Below are 18,438 nucleotides of genomic sequence, written 5' to 3'. Positions count from 1 at the left end.
ATGTACTGGTGCTGTGTCTCCAAGACTTGGGCAGGAATTTTACTAGGGGAATTTTATAATGATGTCCATCCATCTGCCTCCCATGTAGTCACCAGAGCCATGTTTCCTGGTGTTCCATAAAGGACTGTCCTTGTGCAGGTGTATCCTGAAAGCAGTAGTCATTGGTGACTATAACAGACTCATAGGTAGGAATTTCCCCTGAGTCTTTAGGATGTGCTTTAGGATCTGGAGCAAGTTGCTTGTCTACCACTTTACTTCATCCATGGAGTGACAGGGTCATGTTGAAAGATGGTGGTGGGCAGTGTCTGCGGTGCTTTCTTGTGCCACTCTGTGCACAGACACCACACAGCACTTAGGGTACATTGTCTTGGCTTCTCATAACGGCTTATGAAACAGGCATAGTTATCCTGATGTCTAAGAGGAAAGGTGACTTTTTAGGAGAAAAATGGTATGGACCCACACATCCATACCATTCTCATTAAGCCAGCTCTCAGGAAGACTCACACTTTAGGTGGCCTTCTCTTTAAGAACAAATAATAATTTTTTTTTCATACAATATATCCCAGTTGCAGCCTTCCGACCTTCTGTCCTTCCCTCCTCCTATCCTCCCTTTTTCCCTGCCTCAGATCCACTGTTCTTCTGTTTCCCTTCAGAAAAGAGCAGGCCTCCCAGGAATATCAACTGAACTCAGGCTAAAGTATCTATCAACTGAACTCAGGCTAAAGTATCTATCAACATCCTCTGGAAACAGCAAAGCTATTTACTAGTGAATAGTGCCACCATAACTAACCCACACTCATTTTCCATCCCACTCTGGCTGAAGATGTGACCATTTCCTCTCAGCTCATGGTCCTGTAGCTCCATAGAGTACAGATGACATAAACACACAGACCATCACACTTTAATTCACTCACCTTTACAGAGGAAGAACAGTATTTTGTGAATTCTTACTTGCCTGAAAATACAGGAAGATACACTAAGTGATGCTTTTCCTGGGTGCTTTGTTTACATAGACTTGATTGGTTTTTTATTGAAATTTACCAAGCAGAAGCTGAATGAGAGCCCTTAAAGTTGAAATCTGGTTATAGCTGTTCATGGACTACAGAGATAGAGGAGTTATCTCTCCCCATGTGCCAGTCCTACAGGCATTGTACATTTTACCTATGGTGACCCTTCCTGTAGGACCTCACCATTTTACAGGTAACAAACAGGTTAAGAAATCATCTCAGAGATAAAGTGCTTGAGCAATATATCAGTAAAGGTCAAGACCAAGATTTAAGCTGAGGCGTCTGTCACTATTCCATACATAGTAGCTCAAAGTAGGATCCTTCAATTGTTTTAAGAGTTTTGTTGTTCTATACTGTTGTGCTGTACTGTGCTGTATTGGAACTGTACATATTGGGCAAACTCAATCACTAGTATACATTTCAGAACTTTTAATTCCATTTTAATAGAATTTTATAAAAACATAGGATCCAATATATTTTTATAATCTTCTGTAAATAAACCCATAACACCAAGAGTCACGCTTTGAGGGAGGTACCCCTTTGGCTTTTTACTGTTCCTTCTCTATGTCCTTGAGCCTTGGAAGGACAGAAGAAATTAGATGCACCCACTTCAAGTACTTGGAGTGCTCAGAAGTGCTCAGAAGGTCACTCACTCCCAATGGTATGAGAAAGATGATTCTCTCTGGAGAAATAAACAATGAAAGAGGTAAGCCAGGCAAGATCCAGAGCTGAACAAAAGGCTACCAAGAAGATCATGTCTGACCAATGAAGTGACCCAATTAAGCTAAATGCAAGTCCTACTTTCCAGAGGACTAGACAGTGGCTACCTTGTCTTGATCATGGGACAACCATACAAAATCTTTGGATCTCCAAACTTAAACCTTTGTTTCAGCGCTGTTTTTATCCTTCCTTTATGCTTTTATAGTGATTCAGACTCTGTTCAGGTTTTAGAGATTTAAATAAAAGGAATTCTAACTGAAATGTTCATGTGCTAGTTAGTAGGGTAGAGTACACTAGACTGAGAATTTGTTGCATGGGTGAGTCAGTTCAGATTCTTGCTGATAGCAACTGAAGACTTAAACATGGTCCAAGTCTTAGAGAATCTGAAGATTTTTTTTTTTCCAATGAAAACATGAAAGAACATGAATCTCTCCCATGCATTTGCACTCCCAGGACCTGTTAGGCATATGGACTAGGGCTTGGCCTTCTTCATGCTCCTGTTTTTCCATGATGGGAACAAGAAGCTAACTGAAGACTAGCACATTCTATATCAAATGCCTCTTCTTCTCAGATGTTTTATTTCTTACATAAGTAGAATGTTTCACTCTAAAACACTTTATGACATTAGGAAAAAGAAAAAAAGTAAACATCTCCAAACAACCCTAGTACATTTCTTCCAGAAGAAAGAGGAAAAAATTAATCTTAACCTCATAATGTCTTACTGTAATATGCTACAGGATGCTTGACATTTAGTTTAACTTTCTATTTTGTGTTGTCTTAGTGAGAAGACCAAGGCTATCTGGTCTTTAATGAGAACTTCAAAGACAGGACCCTTCACCTTGCACTGACAGTTCCCAGCCTTGACATTAGAGTCATGTGTGATACTTTGACAAATCCCAATAACCCTGTCACTCCAGAGCAGTTGCATTTGAACTTCTAAGAGTGAGACTGAAGCATCAGCATTTTGGAAGCTCTTCAGGAGTTTGGGGAGTACAGCCACTGTTGGGAAACTGATATCTCTCACTAAGCCTAGAAGGGACCCTGCCTGCCTGGAGTAATCTTGTTAGCACTACTTTCCAAAGAACTAGGCAATAAGCAAGTTGCTTTGATGTGATATCATCCTTGATTTCTGGATATCCAAACTAAATCTTGTATTCCAGGGTTTCTTTATCCTGTGACACTTTTACAGTAGATTAGGCTCTGTTTAAGCTTTAGAGTTTAAATAAACTCACTGTAACTAAGAATCTCTGTGCTTTTTTTGCTCAGTAGGATAAAGTACACATTTCTTATGACATTCTTTGGAATTGAGGGTGATATTATGAGATAGTGTTCTTTTTATTAAATTTCTATTGATTTATTTTGCATCTATCTATATATGCCACAGCATGCATAGGAAGATCAAGAGGGCAACTTGAGAGAGTCACTTCTCTCCTATCATGTGGGTCTTGGAATCTGACTTAAGATACCCAGCTTGGTGGTAGGCACCTTCATCTGCTGAGCCATCTTGACAGCCCACAAGACAGTATTAACAGCCAAGTAGAGTAAATTTAATTTCAGAAGAATAGTGGAGACATGTCTTCAAGATTAGAGCATTCATCCCAGGGAGAAGTTTAAGTTTGATGGGAGAGTATTCTTTTCTACATAGAAGTTGTAGTTTTTCCATCTTGCACATTTGTGAATGGACTGTGGTTCATCAACCAAGAAAATGTCTTACATACTTTCCTACAGGCAGTCTGATGCAGACTTTTTTCTCAGTTGAGATTCCTCTTCACAGATAACTCTAGTTTGTTGACAAAATAAAAAGGAGAAGGGAGAGAGGGACAGAAGAAGAGAAGGAAAGAGGGATGGAAAAACAAAGCCAACCAAGGCTTTGCCTGGAGTTATGCTTGTGACTTTCACATAATACATTTTCAGGGTCAATCTATGTTGTGGCTTCTTTCATTACTTCATTCCACTTCGTTGCTGGTCAGACTCCACTGTGCGAATACACTACTGTAAATTTAGGCACTCTTCAGTTATCAGTGAACATTTTGTTGCTCCTTTTTTTTTTTCTCTTACACATCTTTGTACAAGTTTCCAGAAGCTATTTCTGACCATATACTTTCTTTTCTTTTCAGTAAATACCTAAGAGTGGACTAGTCAGGATTATACTCTGTGAGGTCTCCCGGCCAGTGGGACCTTCAGCAGAGACCCTAGAAGGGGGAATGGCGAATGAAGGGACAAGAGACACAAAGAATTGACAGCAAGACAGTATTCTGATCAAGCTGCAAAATTTTATTTTTCTCAGGTGGGTTTTATAGTAAGCAGACCAGGAAATTTTCTTTGGGAAAAGATCAGGGGACTGTAGCAGAAAGATGAGGAAATGTTAAATTATTTTCTAATAACTCAGGACTTGTCCAGGCATGTCAAAAGTTTCTGGTTAGTGGCTCAATACTGGACAACAGAAGCTTAAATCAGGCAGGCAATATGGCATGGCTCTTGAAATTGTCCTCGGCAATGAGGAACTGCCACGCTATTCTCTAGAGTGTCTACACCACTGTGTATTGCCATCAGCAGTGTTCAAGGATTCTGATTTTGCCACATTATAAATAAGCACTCATTAATACCTATAGTTTATATTGTAGTTTATACCCTACTATGTATGAGGTGGCAAGATTTATAGAATAATGTATACCTTTATTACAATAAACAAGGTTTTGACTTAGGTTGACTTTGAGACATCTAAGAAAGGCTAAAATGGGACACAGGGTACAACATAACCTTGGCCCTGACCTTCTTGGTATCTAAATTCCACTCTGAAATTAAAGCCCATTGCTAACTTTACAGTGCTTAAAAGAGAAAATGTGATTGGAGTTATTGGGAAATTCCATGGCATGACTCACCTTGCAGTACTAGATGAGAATCCTACTTTTCAATCTCATGTGGCCCTTCCCTGGTACTGATGAAAGAGGACATTCTTCTCAGATGGACAGACAGTACCTTTTTATACTGCTTCATGGAGTTCTAGAACACAGTGGTATCAATCAATATGTATATATGGTTTTTGGAAAGCTAGCTGCTTCCCTGTACAAATTCAACTGCTAATACAAAGACATAGACCTCCTTATTGCTAATCCAGTTAGATTTTGAATCCTACTTATTCTAACTGGTAACATTGACTAAATATCCTCTTTGGAACTTCATCTTTCATTCTCTTCACTCCGGTTTTCTTGCCTGCTTTATCCTGAATCCCTAGTGTGTGCTGGTTTTCTCTGAGCAGGTCTGCAGTTGAAGTTCTGATAGAGCTTCCTCTTGACTCCCTGCTTATCTGTTTGAATAATCTCGCTTTTAATGTGAAAGCATTGTTTCCTGGCAGCCTAATTTCTCTGCATTGGTGGTGACTAGATGTGTATTGATGGGTATTACTCTCTAACTGCTGCTGTCAGAGCACTTTGGGGAGCTCGTCAATCTTGTGCTTTTTTAATTGACATCAATAATATGTTTGCATTTATCAATATTTCCTAATTACCAGGTTATAACAGTGAAATGTCTACAATAAATCATATGTACAGATAACTTCAGCATTAGGGCTTTAGATTCCTGCCAATATTTGATGTGTTGTAAGTTGTTTTTCTGAGGAATATTTTGCATGTGAAAGGAACTGTGCAGCAAGACAGAAAATTGAGCCCATGTTGCCAAAGGGCTATAAGTTAAAGAGCCAGTCATGCCAATTTAAATAACTGTTTCCAGAGCACCACAGTCCATTCCACAAAGTTCAGTCTCTTGCCCTGATGAATGCAAATGTATCTCCCCTGGGAGTGACAAACTCTGCTGAGGGAGTAAACTAGAGTATCAGATGGGGAGGAAGCCAAGCGGACCCTGTTTGCTTAAATGGCTTGCCCAGAGTCAGTAGCTTTACAGAACTGGGTTCAAATTGGGCCCATCAGAGTAGACTTGTGATCCTTTAAGGCAAGCTTAACCAAATCCAAGAGGTCATTCATGTATCAGATCAATCCGTGTTGCTGTTGACATAAGGCTCAGTCCTAATTCTAATTGAAAACCCATGCAAGAGTTGAGCATTGCCTTTTGTAGTCATGTCTCTTTAGTCTTAACATGGAATTCTTCTGCAATCTTTTATCAACATTCATGACACAGACATAGTTAGCCCAGAATGTTCTCCTGTCTGAGTTTGTCAGGTTGTTCTCAGTGACACACTCAAAATTAGACCCTTGTCAAGAAAACTGTAGGTAATATGCTATTCTTCCCATTGCTTTATATCAGGAAAATTATAATGTCCTTTGTACTATTATTGCTTCATACTTAACTTGGTCATTTGTAAAAATGGATTTAACCAGATATTTCCATTGTAAAAATCCTGTTTCTCTGTAATTACTAATATTTGTATTTTTAATAAATAAATCCTCAACAGCTTTTCATCCAGTGTTTTTCACACCTATTAATGTACCATGTCTGAGTGGGTTCTTACATTAGTGCCTCCAAAATGGTGATGTTTCTCATTCTCTTATCACCAACTTCTGCATAGCACAGTGGGCCCACTTTTAACAAGAATAAATCCTGACTTAGAATCAGTTGCATTCCTCAGCCAGTTTTACTCCTCATTCACGGTTGAACAGACTCATAATGTGACCCATTCTAAAGCCTGACCTAGGAGTTGGTGTTGCACTATTCCTTCTCAGAGGCTGAAGGTCAGTCTATGTCAAGAGGACTTTGCTTCCCTGAGCTGCATACGATACCACTGAACCTGCTTGCAGCACTAACATGCCTAGAACAAGAACTAATTTCCCTCTCTATCCCTGTGTGAAGATAACCTGTGTGCTGGGCTTACCACAGCTATGTTTATCTAACATAAGGTGAACATTTTTCATATGACTCAATTTCCTTTTGACTCGTGGTTTTTAATGGTTTCCAGTATTTTATTTTTTAGCTTCCCATGATTTGTTTACTCTATCCCTCAAATGTTGAATATTTACTTAATTTCTGATTTTTTTCTAATTACAATACTGCCATAAATATCTTTGTGGATGTTCTTGATAGCTTTTGTGGGATAAATGAATATCATTAAAAAGACTGGACTGTGTAATTACCATATTCTTTAAGTATATGAGGCAATCATTGCACTTTCCTCAGAAATAGCTACACATGTATGAAGAGGTGATGTTTTGCATACCTTACTGGGGGTTCTTGAAGAAATGAGCTCAGGTTCAGAACTTTTGCTTTTCAAGATTAAGATCTGAAAACTCCCCAAGACCACACACACTGCCTCTGAAGCTTCCTTAGACTCACTTGGTTTAACACATTCTGCAGCTCTGAACAATAGATTTAATTCTAATTAGCTAGTTATGAGGCTGATAGGAGCTTTTCTTGCTCTGTTGGTAAAGAAATATTACAATTGGCATCTGTCAGATCGTCATTTCTGAAGGGAAGGCTTGAAATGTTTTCTATTGGTAATAGATTGTGCCTTGTCACTTGTAATGCTGAGGATACAGTGAATCCCTTGCCTCTTATAGTCATTTGCTGCCGATTTGTGCTCTGTGTTGGGTAGTGTAGGGTAATGGCAGTTTTCACATTGCACACTGGACTGCTATTTCCCTTACCAGAGTTGCATCAAACCACTTACTCTAATTCAATTTATTTATAATTTGGAAAACTGATTATAGAATCTTAGATTGGGCCGGGCAGTGGTGGCGCACGCCTTTAATCCCAGCACTCGGGAGGCAGAGCCAGGCGGATCTCTGTGAGTTTGAGGCCAGCCTGGGCTACCAAGTGAGTTCCAGGAAAAGGCGCAAAGCTACACAGAGAAACCCTGTCTCGAAAAACCAAAAAAAAAAAAAAAAGAATCTTAGATTGGTAATTGAAACTACTGCTACATTCTTTCCACTTAAGAGGCCATGGTAACTCAGACACAGGAACATGGTGGGAACTAAGTTATCAACACTTGTTCTTCTTTCAATAGAGACAAGTTACCAGTGAATTCCATGAGGGCAGAGATCATGCTTTTGAGGTCTCTGAAACAAGTACTATTCTTCCACCTTGCCACTAAAACACACACACTGTAACATGTGTTGTCTACACTTGTCTTTCCAAGTACTCATTTCTGGACAACAGACATAGAACAGAGATGTCTAAATGCACTGTCCCAGGAAAGAGTCTGTAAGCCAAAATGCTTCCCAGATATCAGAGGGAAGATCTGTTTAAGGTTCTGGTTCCTAGAATTCAATGTTGTACGTCACATAAAAGACAGTTGCATTATATCCTGAGTATGTGTTTTTGTGTGTTGCTGCATTTGATAGAGATGGTTTTAATCATATAAATAGCATCCCATTACATTTTCCGTATCATGGCCTATTAGAGCCATCATATTCAATATTTTCCTCATTAAAACATTTAGAACAGATACTACTATAGATTTAAGTTTAGCCTCCTTGCTCAAGCCAAATTGTGTTTTAAAAACAAAATTTTAAGCCTCAAATGCTTTGAGCCTGCTAAGGAATTTCAGAGACAGCAATACTGTCTATTCTACATGCTTAGTGTAATACTTTATTATTCCAGAGTAAACTCAGACTCGATTCTAGCAATATCCCATTAAAAAAAATTAAAGTGAGGAAAAGATAATCTCTTTGTATGGGGTTAAGGCAAATTAGAAAGCATGAGACTGAACTCATCTGGTTGAGTCATTAAATCACAGGAGAAACTTGAAAGAGTTCCATAAACACTCTTTGTTCATTTATTAAATAGAGATGTCCATATTAATCTACTTTGCTATACCAGTAAAGGAATTCTTTGGATCAGATCAACTTTTGTTGTTGACTTATATTTGGGGGTAGCAGGAGTAAAAGCATGTGTTGGCATGTTTTCACAGATGACTTAACTATCTTTGTTTTTCCTTTTCTGACTTTTTAATTGTTCATACAGATATGGCAGGTAAGTCATAAGGGTGGGCCCCATGCCCAGCAGTCAATAGCCAACACAAAATAAACTCAGTGGCATCTTTGGGGGTTGTCTCATAATGCTGTGACAGGGCAATTTTTTTTAACCTTACCAGTCCTTTGTGTATATATTTATGGCTTCCAGATTGGTATTTTTATAACATTTCTGTGTGTGCAAATGTGTTTCTTGTACTTTTTCTTTGGCTCTTTTTCTTATATTTGTTTTATCCTATACTGATTTGTTTGTTTGGCTTATTTTATTATTATTCCTTAAGTATTTGTTTGTTTTCTAAGTAGAGACAGAAAGGATATGGATCTGGATGGGAGGAGAATGAGGGGAAAACTGAGAAGAGGTAGGGGAGGGGGAACCATAATCAGAATATATTTAATCAGACTATATTGTGTGAAAAAAAAATCTACTTTCAATAAAAGAAAAACTATCATAAAAAATAAAGTCATAATAATCAACAGAATTTAATAAGTGGGTCTTTGCTTTGTCCCAGCTACCATATGGAGTATTATAGACCTTCATGGTTCCTAATGCCTAAGATACAAGAATCATGCATGTCAGAATTAAGGGGATTGGTGCCTTTATTGATCTTCTCATACTATTACAGTTTGAATACAAACTCCCTACCACATAGTTTTCAACACGTGTTCTCAGCAACGAGGGACTAAGGAGGCTCAAAGGAAGGAAGTTCAAAGTTCAAAGTTAGAGGTGTGGGTGAGGACTTGTCCTCCAGACTTGCACAGCTCCAGTGTTCTGTAGTGTTATATTCATGGGTTATATTCAATTAATTTTATTTTTTTACCAATTTCTGGAATTACCTTATAGTTTTTATTAAGAACCAGTTCTTTACATTCAGAACCCAGAGCAATGCCTAATCTGCATGCAGTACTTACTCACGAAGGGTTTGTAGTGTATAAGTGAACATTAGAAAGCAGTATCTACCAGCAAACTAGTTTATTCATCCTCAATCCAGAAGCAGGAACTTGGAGCTCTTTGTACCCTGTTTTTAATTCTGTAGAGAATAGGATCTATTTTCTAAATACCAAAGGCTTAAATTAGTCTATTGAAATGTTAATACAATTTATCTGTATTAAGTGTGAACAAATCCTTTTTGTGTTTTGTGTTTGTATTATTTTTAATAGCATTTCCACAGAGAATTCTAACCTTGTGGACACATGGCTGTTACAGGTTCCATCTGAGCACCCAGTATTTAGGAACTATTACCTTCCAAGAAGGACAAAAAAAGAATACTTTTTTCTTTAAAAAAAAAAAAAAAAAAATTCTTGTGAGGGTGACTGCCTGGTTGTAGTACAGTTCTTTATTGTGAGATCTCAGTGTACACTATCTGTACCTTACTTTTTAATTTCTACTTTTGATTATTTGTTATGACACAGCATCTACAATGTGGACAATTGTGGATAGTTATGTTTAGTATGTTTAAGGGTAGGTAGCTCACTAGTAGAATGCTTTCCTAGCATGTAGGAGACTTAGGTTCAGTCCCTATTTCCTCAATAAAAGAAAACATATAAAAATGTCTTTAATGAAAGTAATTTGAAAGATAGAAAAATGGATTGATTGCCCCATAGTCCCTTACACAGAAGTTTTGAAGCACAAGAAAAAGATACAACTTTTGATCCTTATTTTTAATTGACAAATATAAATTGTATGTTTTCAATGTGGAGTGTGATACATTGATTGATATGTGTGGTAAGATGATTTTGTCAATCTAGCTACCATGCCCATCACTTTTCAGCCTTACTGCATGTTTCTGAGTGATCCGTGCATTTGAGGTCTACTCTCTCGGCAGTTGTTCAGTATACGGAGCGCTCCTCCCACTGACAGCCGTCCTGGTGTTACATAGTGGATTCCAGCAGGAGCTTCAACGGCCTAGTTAGCTGTCACAGTCTTTGTTCTCCTTTTGGTTACCTTAGCCCTGTCCCCAAAAGATGAGAAATGACCACCTCTACCCCAATACTTATTCCTGGATCTAAGAAGAGGGAGGAGAGTACAGCAGATAAATGAGACTTGGTGAGGTACTACAAATAGGAAATTCTGTATGACACATCAGAATTAGTTAATAATAACTTTATTCTCCAGATTTTTTTTTCCAAATAGAATCTCAGAATTATTGTGTTGGTGCACAGCCCCTTTAGGAAGGACAACCTTACTTACTATAATAACTATCATTTATTGAATTGCCAGATGCTAGTGCTGTTTTCCCTGACCAGAAATTAATACAAACAATGTTTACCTCCTTCAGGCTGCAGAATTAAACATTAAGTATAGAAGATGTTTTGACTCAGCAGCAAATAGAAGATGTGATGTAGAATTGGAGGGCACAGGGAATCTCTGGTTTATACAGCAAAGAAAAGGACAAACATTGCAATTCAGTACATTTGATTGATTTTCTTTTCTGTGAGCCCTGGCTAAGTCAACTAGAGACCCAGTTCCTGAGTGTCTTTAATCATGCCTGTGGCTTTGGTTAGTCTCTGTACTCATCTCCACATGAAGACTAAACTCCTTAGGGTGAGGACAAAGAGATAGGAGCAGAAGTCTTTGGTAATTAAATACATGTGCCAAGTACAGTCAAAGTCTAAGATTTGTGCTTCCATTATAGTTTCTCCCACTCTTTATGGTAAATGCTAGATAGTAAAAATAAAGCATGTATACAGATAAAATCTCCCTACAATAAAAGTCTCTGTAATATACAATATTCTTCTCTCTCGGGTTATAGCCTCCTTAAAATTGATGCATTTCAACTAAAGAATACAGAAGATCCATCGATCTCAAGCAAAATGAGACACAGACACAGGTTATTATACTCTTTGCACTGATTAAGGGTGGACATGAACAGTGATTCCTCAAAGGGGCAGTCCATCAGAGCCACCTTGTTAGAATACACATGTTCAGACTTGTCGTTGTGAGCACTTGCTCTCCTCTGTAAAGCCATGACCGTAAGCCGTTAAAAAAAATAGATGTATAAATGATGTATATTGAACATTGATTGGTTTTTAATAGCCACAGGGCTATGACCATGGATAAGTACATCACACATAACGACTAGTTTATTAATCTTAGGTATCCAATAAATGAAACTTTAAAATGGATCTTTGGTAAACATTTAAGCATTGACTAAAATCTAATCTATGTTTCTTTAACCAATTTAAAAAGCAGTTGCTCCTCTAATGTAGTTGCTTTTTTTTTAATTCAAACAGCTTAAAGAATAGCTAAAGCAATACAGAAACGGTCATTACAAAGCCAGTTACTACATTTATACTTGAACCTGTTCTAAAATGTTAACAGTATTGGTTTGACTTTACTTTTCATTATTTCTACACAACCTTGTGGGATTTCAAAAATGTCATGTTAATTAATACCTGTCTGAGTTTAATAATCTGTAATAGGACCTGGAGGCTACTGATTGCCAGAGTCTGAGCTGCCCCATTAAGAACAAAGTTGGCTTCTTATACTAGTGTGAGTGTTTGTGTGTCACTCAGTTTGAAGAGTGCTGTTCTCTACAGTAGGGAACAAAGGAGAGCCAAAGGACAGAAGAAGTCCCGTCAGACTGAGTGCAAGTTGCCAGTTCCTGAGTTTCTAGGTGCATCCAGCAGGACGCAGACCTGCAGCTCAGGCCACTCGGTGTCTAATGATAGGTACAAGTAGGCTGTGTTGAGTGTAAGAGAGTGAGAGAAAAGACAGACAGAATAGCAGGATTGAGAGGGCGAAGACATGGAAGAACTGCTTGGTAGGAAAGAACAGGGACTGGTTTGGGCAAGTGTTTGAGAGAAAGGGCAGATAGGTCGGTATGTGAGTGTTTGTGAGGACATGAAGATGTTGTAATGTGGACTAAGAGAACGGAGCAAATACAGAAGCAATCAGTGAAGTCCAATAAAGGATGTAGCAGAACATGGACCTAGAGCTACAGAAGGAAGGCATGCTTCCTGAAATTCCTTTTCCTTTAAAAGAAAGGCATACACGATAAGTCTGAGGCAGAGGAGCTGAACATACTCCTATATTCTTTCTTACCTTCTCATTCACCTTTTATCCTGATTTTATTTAACATTGTAAACTCAGATTATCAGATAAACCAGGGCTCTGTTTTGTGCTTTTCTTTTTCTTGACAAGAAAATTAATTTTAAATGGTCCTGATCCCTTCAGAGACTTAAGAGTGAAATTCTATGAGTAAAGTCTGGGTTATAGGATTAAGGTATATTGCGTAAGAAAATGAAAGTCTTTATTGTAGGTATTTGGGAGAAGCACCTCCCTAAGTACAGATAAGGTAAAGCAGGCAGGGCAGTATTAAAGTTGAAATGGAATCACATGATTCATAACAAGAACATCCAGCATTGGTTTGCAGTATTTAGAGCACATAAAGAGATTGACACCTTTTCCCCAAGCTAGAAATACCAAAGACAAGACAGCAATAGGAGTCATTTGAAGAAGGCCACACTTAAGAACATCACCCCAGTGACTGGTCACCAATGTCAGGTTAGAACAACAAGGCCTTTGAGGCTAGGATAATGGGAAGGACCAAAGAAGCAGAAGTCACATTGAAGAAAAAGACCAAGTGCAAGGGTAGCAAGTTGAGAAAAGAAAAGGGCTGGTTAAAATCTTGGACATGTTCTAGATGCCAGTGAGATCCAGGTTACATCATTAGAGAGGCAAACAAGCAACTGAATTTGAACATGCTAGATGTTTTGTATGAGCCAGGGTCTTGGGAAGATCATTAGCATAGATGCTAAAGAGCTACTCATGAAGGCAGAAGAATGAGTACACAGGAAAATAGAGCCAGGTACTACTATCACAGGAGGAATAAAAGCTGCACATTTGGAAAGAGGTGTGAGATTGCACAGGGCACACATACACTGCCATATGTGGTGACCCAGTAGGACTGTGACCTATTGAGTAGCCTGTATATGGGTGTTTGATGAGGCATCTAGGATTCCTTGCTTTTCAGATGTCACTGAGAACAGCTCCTGTGAAACAGAAGCAGGTAGATCTCTGAGTTTGAGGCCAGACTAGTCTTCATAGTGAGCCCCAGGCCAGCCATAGTTACAAAGTATGACTGTCTCAAAAAAATTTTAAAAATAATAAAGTATTGGGAAAAAAAGAGCCATAGCCTAAAATATAAGGAAGCATAATTATATAAAGCCCAACTGAGGCTACTTCTCTCAGCATTCCCATGTGACCAGTAGCTCCACTTGTTGAGCATATTGCCTTAAAGAACTAAAATCAGAGTGATGAGCAGATACTTGTATGTCTTTATTCATAGCAGTGCATTTGACCATAGCCAAAGGTAGATTGTGTGTAGATGAATGTCTAGATCAGCAATAATACAATACCATGGAAAAGCATTCCCCTCTAAAACAGTAAGAAATTATGGCATGTGTTACAATATGGATGAACCAAGAAGACATATACCAAGTAAAATAAAATAATCTCAAAGGACAGTACTTTACCATTACAATTATAGTGGGTACCTAGAGTTGTCACATTTACAGAGATAGTGTAGAACAGTATTGCTAAGGCCTGTAGGAAGAGAGGATGAGGAATTGGTATGTAATGAGGGCAGAGCTCAAGTTGAGGTGGTGAAGTAGTTCTGTGATAGATGGAAGGGATAATAAGCAGAACAGTGTGAATGTACAGAGCTACTGAGTTATATACTTAGTCGTAGTTAAAACAGTAATTTTATGAATAATTAATCAAAACAGAAGAATGATACATAAAAATGTCTTCTTATGAAAAGGAATATAAGATGGCTCACTGCGTAAAGGCAAGTGCTGCCTACCTGACTATGTGAGTTCAGTCCCACATTGTAGAAAGAGAAACAGGCTCATACGAGTTGCCTTTTTTTTTTTTTTTTAATCTCATCTGTATTTACCTTGTAAAGTAGAATATAACCGAGCACTATATTTCCATTCAGAAGACTTGCTGGGTTACAAGACCTAGGGAAGCATAGGGTTTTGTTCTTGGTCCTTTGGAAAACAAGCCACATGGGGAATTCTTCTGTTTTAGCTTGTGTTCTTCTAAGACTAGAACATGCAGAATTACTACAGGGGATGAAAATTTTTAAGATGAAACTTAAGCCATCTTAATTTTTTTTCCTTTTAAACATGAAGCTAAATCTCAGAATACTCCCAAGTGACAAATTATTTGGTCTACTAATGAATCCAGCTTCTGAACAGCTAAACACTCCAGACCACAAAGTTAATAGGTTACATTACGTCTTACAACAAACGTTCTACCAACCTGTTGAATTAAACCTATAGTATCACAGTATCACAAGTAGAAAGAAATTTTATCTTCCCCTTTGTTTACATGCCACACATATGTTTTAAATGTTAACAAAAATAAACAAAAATCCTGGAAAATATATTATCAGAGATGGAATGAAAGTAAGCATCAAACATATAGTTCTGGTGAAGTTTAGTCTACTTCTTCCATGCGAGATGTGTCATCATCTCCTTCCGGGGTGGCATCTCTTTAGTTACAGCAGCACTGGTATCATCCACAGTAGGATCATCTTTATCAATACCTAGACCAAGCTTGATCATCCTGTAGATCCTGTTAGCATGTGTCTGGGGATCTTCCAGACTGAAGCCAGAAGACAGGAGTGCAGTTTCATACAGCAAGATGACCAGATCCTTCACAGACTTGTCATTCTTGTCAGCCTCTGCCTTTTTTTTTTTTTTTTTTTTTTGAGACAGGGTTTCTCTGTGTAGCTTTGCGCCTTTCCTGGAACTCGCTTTGGAGACCACCTGGCCTGGAACTCACAGAGATCCACCTGGCTCTGCCTCCCGAGTGCTGGGATTAAAGGCGTGCGCCACCACCGCCCGGCCAGCCTCTGCCTTTCACCATAGGGTTTCAATAATGGAGTGGTCAGGGTTTATCTCCAGGTGCTTCTTTGCTGCCATGTAACCCATTGTTGAGTTGTCTCTGAGGAGTGGAGCTGTCATGATTCTCTCCATGTTTGCTGTCCACCCGTATGTGCTCATGACAATACAGCATGGGGATGTCACCAATTGGTTTGATATAACCACCTTTTCAACCTTTTTCTCCAAAATATCTTTCATAATTTTGCAGGTTTTCAAATTTAGTCTTTTTCTCTTCCTGTTTATTTTTCTCCTCTTCATCTTCTAGAAGTTCCAGTCCTTCTTTGGTAACCGACACCAAGGTCTTACCCTCAAATTCCTTCAGCTGTTGCACGCAATACTCATCAGTGGGCTCAATCATATAGATTACTTCTAAGCCATGCTTTCGGAGACGTTCCACAAAGGCCAAGTTAGCAACTTGGTCCGTGGTCTCACCTGTGATAAAGTAGATGCGCTTCTGGTTTTCCTTCATTCTGGTGCAATAGTCCTTGAGAGAAACCATCTCATCTCCAGAAGCAGATGTGTAGTACCACAACAGCTCTGAAAGCTTCTTCCGATTTTGAGAGTCTTCATGAATTCTAAGCTTTATATTTTTTGAGAACTGCTCATAAAACTTTTTGTAGTTCTCTTTATCTTCTGCCAGTTCAGTAAATAGTTCTAAACATTTCTTGACCAAATTCTGATAACTTTCAAAATTTTGCTTTGCTGCAACATTTCATGGGAAATATTTAGAGGAAGATACTCAGAATCCACCACTCCTCTAATGAAACTCAGATACTCAGGGATTAACTCCTCACAAATCCATGATGAAAACTGCACACATACAACTTGATGTTGTTCTTTTTCTGTTTCAAACAGATCAAAAGGAGCACGTCTTGGGACAAAAAGAAGGGCCCGGAATTCCAATTGTCCTTTAACAGAAAAATGCTTCACTGCCAAATGTTCTTCCCAATCGTTGGTTAAGCTCTTGTAAAATTCTCCATATTCTTCATTCTACATCCTAATGTCATTAGGATTTCTGGTCCAAATAGGCTTTGTTTTGTTGATTTCTTCTTGATCAATGTACTTTTATCTTATCTTCTTCTTGTTGTTACCATCCTTCTTTTCTTCTTCATCAGAACCAACATCTTCTATTTCAGGCTTGTCCTCAGACTCCTTTTCTTCTTTTTCTTTCTCTTCCTCTTTATCTTCTTTTTCTTCAGCTTCATCATCACTGACTTCCTTCTCTATGAAGAGAGTAATGGGATTGCCAATAAACTGAGAATGTCTCTTCACAATCTCCTTTATTCTCCGTTACTCCAAATACTTGGTCTTCTTTCAGGTGTAAGATAACCTTTGTTCCACGGCCCATTGGTTCACCTGTGTCAGTCCTCACTGTGAATGAGCCCCTTGCTGAGGATTCCCAGGCATACTGCTTATCATCATTATGTTTGGTGATCACAGTCACTTTCTCAGCAACCAAATATGCAGAGTAAAAACCAACACCAAACTGGCCAATCATAGAGATATCTGCACCAGCCTGCAAAGCCTCCATGAAGGCTTTGGTACCAGACTTGGCAGTAGTACCAAAGTTATTGATCTGGTCAGCCTTGGTCATTCCAATTTCGGTATCCACAATAGTAAGGGTTCCATCTTGTTTGTTGGGAATAAGATTAATGTGCAGCTCCTTCCCAGAGTCTAGTTTACTAGGATCCGTCAGACTCTCATATCTGATCTTGTCCAGATCATCTGATGAATTTGAAATCATCTCCCTCAGAAAGATCTCTTTGTTTGAATAGAAAGTATTGATGATCAAGGACATCAACTGGGCGATTTCTGCCTGAAAGGTGAAAGTCTCAACCACCTCCTCCTCCATTGGTTGGTCTTGGGTCTTGGTTTCCTCAAGCATCTTTGCTGAGTGACACGCACACTGAAGCAACTATACAAGTTGTCTTTTGACCTCCACGTGCACATCATGGTGAATAACCTGGACCTAACTTTCAGTTATCAACAGGTGCTTGCTCTTATTGATTTTTTTTCAATTGTATATTTCATTGTCTGTAGAAAATCAGTGAGGACATGATCTGTGTATCATTTTCTAATCTTCCAAGAACACATACTTGTACATGCACAAATACTGCTTTATTTTACATGGAACAACAATGATAAGTCTTATTAAAGCCATTTCCTTTCTATTTTCTTTTATTTACTTCGTTGGTTTCAGGAAGGGGCACCCAAGACACTTCATTCACTCCCACCTGTCTTATTAAGCAGTGTCAGTACATCAGAGTATATAAAAGGTCTTAGGATCTGTGACACACTTTCTCACACATGGCATCCAGATGGAGGTCTCTGGTGTTTCCATGGTGGGCCAGTGAACTGAATCTTTTACACATAACCTCCATGCATGACAAAGTAGCCATGGGGCCATGCCAACTTATTTCCTTTTAGCTGAAAACTTGGAAGAGGAAATTCCCGAAACCTGTGTAATGATTTGGCTCTTGAATGCCCTCCAAAGACCCCTGTGTTGAACATTTGGTATCCAGCGTATGCTTTTGTGAAGTGGTTGGGTGAGGCCCAGTGAGAGATAGTGGACCCCTACTCTCTTTCTCATCTTCTAACTTCTAGCAGCATCAGGTGAGTAGATTGCCTGCCATATACTTCCTCCACACTGTGTACCACAGGTCCTGACTACCAGGCTCAACTAGTCATGGACAGAAACCTTCAAAACTGAACCAAAACAAACTATTTTTTCTCATAAGTTGGAGCTAACAACACAGTTGCCTTCAACTACTTGGCTAATTTTTTGTTCCTGCTTTGTGGACTTCTCTTTGGCCTGGATTAGAGACAGGTCTTAAGTTGACAAACCTGTGAGATCTTGTCTGTCTTATCAGCAGAGATGTAGTGCAGGCCAGCCCAGTGGG

General features: G+C 38.8%; 1 protein-coding gene and 1 pseudogene across 2 annotated transcripts in view; one reads left to right on the top strand and one right to left on the bottom strand.

Moving 5' to 3' along the window:
• Positions 1-18,438, top strand: part of Lyrm4 (LYR motif containing 4) — a 130,127-nt gene that overhangs the window by 36,143 nt on the left and 75,546 nt on the right. The gene's annotated exons all lie outside the window — the stretch shown is intronic.
• LOC102914901 (heat shock protein HSP 90-alpha-like) lies at positions 14,943-17,438 on the bottom strand (annotated as a pseudogene). Its single transcript, XR_013051567.1, has 2 exons — positions 15,512-17,438; positions 14,943-15,340 (listed from the first exon to the last, which is right to left on the bottom strand). The product of XR_013051567.1 is annotated as a heat shock protein HSP 90-alpha-like (transcript).

Source organism: Peromyscus maniculatus, chromosome 5, assembly GCF_049852395.1.
Source record: "Peromyscus maniculatus bairdii isolate BWxNUB_F1_BW_parent chromosome 5, HU_Pman_BW_mat_3.1, whole genome shotgun sequence".
NCBI lineage: Eukaryota > Metazoa > Chordata > Mammalia > Rodentia > Cricetidae > Peromyscus > Peromyscus maniculatus.
Note: the sequence above shows the minus strand (reverse complement) of the source record. Positions and strands in the feature narration are given on the sequence as shown.